The sequence below is a fragment of the Wasmannia auropunctata genome, unplaced genomic scaffold (assembly GCF_000956235.1).
Source record: "Wasmannia auropunctata unplaced genomic scaffold, wasmannia.A_1.0 LD336090.1, whole genome shotgun sequence".
Classification (NCBI taxonomy): Eukaryota; Metazoa; Arthropoda; class Insecta; order Hymenoptera; family Formicidae; genus Wasmannia; species Wasmannia auropunctata.
This window is the reverse complement of record NW_012026800.1, coordinates 161,520-167,011: the sequence shown is the minus strand read 5'-3', so window position 1 is coordinate 167,011 and position 5,492 is coordinate 161,520.

The following is a 5,492-nucleotide window of genomic DNA, read 5'->3' as shown; positions in this document are numbered from 1 at the left end:
AATAAAAATTTAAAAAAATAAAGTAAAAAAAATTAAAAAATCTAAAATAATTAAAACAACATGGCTATTACCAAACGAATTGTGGTACAAACAATTCGGAACCAACACCCACTTACCGATTTAAAATATCTTAAAAAATGGCGAAGTTAACTTTTACCCCTATTTTGAAAATTCGGTACAATCGCCCCCTTAAGAGTACAAACAAAACGGAAGGTGGTACAAACGTGTACGATCGACACGGAAACAGCACCTGCTTGCCGATTTTAAATATCTTAACAAATTTTATTTTACTTTCTAGAACTTCGCAAAGTTTGCAAAAAAGATACGTCGTATCTCAAAATCTCCCCCAAACTTTGCAACGTTTTAGAAAGGAAAATAAAAATCGCAAGCAAATAAGGTTTACAGCGTTCGAAAGCGTGAATCTTTAGCTTTAATTTGAGCACTTGACCAGCATTGTGTGATTTTTTTTCACCGAGTTATTCAACATTGAAGCAAAAATGACCATTTTTTGACCAACAGTACCACAGACATGGATAAATTTTGAGCTATCCACATTTAAAATGCCATTAAAATGTAACCAACTCAAGCCTGTACGAAAAAGTTGTTGCCATGTGATGATTAGAAAAAATTAAAATTTTATGAGAGCTTTGGTCTTTATGGTTGGTTTTTATCTTATATTTATGTTATATTAAAATTTTAAATAAAATTAATATTTATGCAAAAACATTACAGAAACTTATTCTCATGCATGATCGGTTGAAAAAGCAGTAGGTGAAATGTCTGCGTCAGATGACAATATTGTTGTACAGGCTCAAACAAAGGATAATTAAAAAAAAAGAATCATCAAATACGAAAGTTTTTTGGCGGTTCTCAATACTTAACAGACTGGTATGGCGGCGGACCCTGCGTCTTATACAATAATCGAACGTCCGGCGGGTTCGGTGATCACGACACGAATGACGATCCGTATTTCGTGGTAGCAAGAGGAGCACGACCTGCACGACTTTTGCCCTGTAACGAGAGTTACGGGAGTCGGGCAGCCTCGGCTAGTAGACGAAGATGACAATAGCAGTCCGACTCTCTCGCTCGGTAACGTTAGCTCGGCCGGCTCGGACGACTTCGGGCTAACTGAGTTAGCTTTTACTGCCACTAATCAGAACATTTTGTATTAAATTTACTAATTGACTATGTGTGATTTTGTTGCCTACTCAAATTGGAAGAATGAAACTACTATTTTTACTGTGATATGAGTTCTCGGTCTATTTATACTATACCTATGATTGCGAGTTTATATTTTAACAGTTATATATATATATATATATAGGTACATATATATATAGGTATATATTATTAATATATGTTCTAAGGTACATACGTAATACATATTTATTAAATACCAATTTATGAAAAAAAAACATAATTTACATTTAACATTTAACTGATCTTATAATATGTATAATGCAGATGAAATCTGTTTTCATATTTTAAAAAACGTTTATTTTGTGAACAGAGCATTTGCTGATTTCGTTTAGATATAAAATCTTCGGAGAAAAACACGAAAGTAATACAGAAGTAACGCGTAACATATCGAATTATATTTTGAAAAATCTTATAATTTGTGAAATTAATTCGTAAAATATAATAAACTTAATGGACGCATAATAAAGTACTACATTGATATCCCATTAAATTTAATAAATAATACTGATAATGACGATATCTATATAACGAATATAATCCGCGTGTTCGTATTTTAAACGCGATTATTTAAAAAATTGACAGTAACATTGAAGTGCTATTCTATTAAAACGGCATCTTGTTATAAAGATGACATCGCACACCGTTATATTTCCAGATAATCACGGGAGCGAGACTATGCGATGCGTTTGCTACAAACTTTATTAGCAGAAAGGCGGGCTGCGGTAAATTGCAGGAATCAATAATGTGGCAAAATTTCGGCAAAAGCGTTAACAAGATTTGCCGGCAGAGAATAGGTATATGACGAAAATAAAGTAATGGATCTACAATATTTTTTGACAGCAGATTTAAAAAACCGAGAATCTATTGTGTCGTGATATTATTAAAATTGTATACCAAACTACTGCTACTAATTATTTATAGCGTCCGCTAAAAAATATGCTAAAGTTCTCATTAGTATAAATATGTTAATGCTTTAAAGTTTGACGATCGATAACCCCGACATTCACATGTCAAAGAAATTTGGCACGACATCATTTCTGAAGTTCATCTTTATTTTAATAATGTAATTTATTTTTATTAACAATTATTGTAATTCGACCACGACAATGATTTTACGTTTTGTTTTTTGATACTTTGCGACTCTTTGCGGACTGTATTCACTATATTCATCACATGGCTTTGTAACCAAGGTGAATAAAACACTCAATTTTATGCAGATTGATTCCTGCTTTGAGATCGTGAAATATTTTAATTTTTTTAAGATACTGATGATGACTCGAAGATAAATTGAAACGTTTGTAAATTTTGTAATTTAGTTGTCACTATTAATAAAAAAGATAAATTTGCGCTTCACTAACTATACGCTTGACTCTTATTTGCTCATTACATTTTAAATATCGAGTATCCTTTCTAGATTTTATTTTAAAATAAGCTAATATTGTCGAAAGTTTGTTAGCGACCGCATCGAAGATTTCGAAGAAATACAAAGAGACGATCACGCACGCTGCGCTGCGCAACGGACGCGCATTATCGTTAATATCAAAATTTCGATTAGCACACACTGCAAATCAGGAGAAGTCATGTCTAAATATTTAAACTCGTTTCGACCAGATAATTCAGAAGAAATTTCGATTCGAAAAAATCTTCGCTCCTTTGTCGAGCAAGACGGTGGTGAATTTGAAAAGATTTTTTTCTACCTCTCGCGCGCGCGCACGAATTTGACTCCTTCTCTTAGAACAAAGGATATTTTGTTTGGACGCGCCACCGCGCCGGGAGCTCTAACTTTTACCGTCGAGACGAAACTTCCGAAATAGGGGATGACGCCGGATGTGAAGGCATTCTTCGCGGCGTCGCCGCATGACGTTTTTATGCAAGACGCATGTAATGTACGGGCGTTGTAGAAACACTTATGGCGCAGTACATGCAAATATATCGGATTGTTGCGCGGCGCGCGAGGTAATCGCGATTAATTGTGGAAGATCTAACGAGGAAGTTAATTCGTGAGCGATTTCCATTAGCCGTCGGCTATTGAAGCGAAGCAGATTTAGAGTCCCCTCCTTTCGGAGTCCTCTATTTTTCTTCTATTAGACGTTATCCTCCGCTGAATATTTTCGCTACTATTTGCGCTGGCGGATATTTCCGGCTTTGCGTCGGCGTATATTTTTGCATCATATGTGGCTCGCATCTAATTATCATCTAATTATTCTACATATAAAAATACGAGTATTAAGATAAAGTTCGAGTTCGTTAAAGATAAATCGAAAAACCAATACTTTATGAGATATTAAATATTTTATGATGTCATATTTTGATATAAAAGACGAAAAAAAATGTTTCAGACAAAAGTTGTAAGATTTGAAATGAAATATGATATATCCCATAAATTATTGATTTCTTCATAATTGTATCTCAATACTTTTATGCACAAAATAATGAGATGAATCGAATAGTATAGAGAAAACACACAGTTGTTTTTAAAAAAAATATGCAATTTTAACATATTTTTTGCATATATGTATATGTACACAATAATATATATAAATAATATATATATATGTATATATATATATATATATGTATGCATATAATATAGATATATATGTATAAAAAGAGAGAAAATAACGCTCTGAAAATATCAAGTGTCATTAATACCAGAAACGAACGAACTTCCGGGGAATCGGAAGGCAAATTCATTTGAGAGCCTGTGACAAAAGTTGCACGGCTCGATCGGATAGGAGAGACCGGAGACAAAAGTACCCTGTTAATGTCACCCCTACGCCATCGATCCGCGCGCGGTCCTGTCTCCGCGCGTGACATTGACATACGCGGCAAAACACGAAAATCGTTTTAGGAAACGTCATGGGATCATATTTGCCTCAGTATTAAAACGCAAGCTGGATATATATTATCTGCACAAATCTCATGTCTTCCTAAAATGGACATTGGAACTGCACGGAATTAAATTTAGCGTAACACCTTAAAATTTCATCGAGACGAGACGCTTTTGAAGCAGCAGTTATTTGAAGCCATCCAAGTTGAATTTTATCATCAAAGATCGTGAACATTGACGATTGCCGCTCATTAACGAGCGACAATTCTAAATTGATTTTTATTTTCAATGTTGTAATTTCGATGAAATGCTTGGAGTATTACATATTTCTGATTTTCCGATATTTTGAGGATGACATTAAAAAAAATTAGGAAGTGATACTTCATCGTTTTTATGCCATAATAAGAAAAATTGAAACTTAATGATTGATAGCTTGATGTAAAATTATACACTTAAAATTCATTAAAATAAAATCTTTGTGGAGACATAAAATGGCTACAAAGGTAAGAGATAAGGACTGTATCGATAAAAATACAATATTTCATGAAAAAATTGAAGTATAGATCGTTTATGTGGAGAAGTATCCCTAAATTACATTTTAATATTTTAAGACAAAGATAACAATATTCTTGGAAAAATAAGTAGATGTTTATTAATCAAAAGTTTAAGTAAGTTTAATAGTTGGCCCGTTTAAAAATTTTATATGAACAGTATTATATTCTTCGTGTTTCTAGATTTCTCCGGATGATGAATTGTCTTTCAATGTATGCAGATGTTGTGTAAATAATTTAAATATTAATTATACACTGATTCATACTACAGTAGAGGTAGATAATCTGCGAATATAATTAGTCAATTAGATCAGAGACAATATCTGTATAACAGACTATATAGGCATTTTAAGATAAGAGAACCAGGAAGAATTCTGTGAGCACTTATGTTTATTAGACTAGGTTTTATTAGGATACGGACCCAAACATATTGGCAGCTTAGGGACTCAAAAGGACCCATCGATTACGTGCGACGTCGTTACGTCGCGATACGTAACAGACCGCGCCGATAGGGACCTTGAACGATAGGGCGAACGGCGAGCGCAATAGAGAAAGGGGCGATTTTCCTGCATTCGTTAACGACGGGGATTATCGGACGCCGGAGTCAGATCTCACGAGACTAAGCGACAGATCGAGCGCGTAAGAGTGCGTTGCCGAGCCATTCGCGACTCACAAGGGAACGGAAGTGTCCCCCTCCGATTTCAATAAGCTTTGGATATGTTAAACTACAGACAAAAATAAGATACTACAATTTTTGCATTCGTGCTGAGTCGCACGTTAAGGGGGTGAAACATCCGTTAGAAAAAATCGGTTTTTTTTTTTCAATCCGAATATCATCGAAACTACGAGAGATAGAAAAAAATCTTCTGAATAAAAGTTGAATGACTTTAAGAGTACTTTATAATTATAAT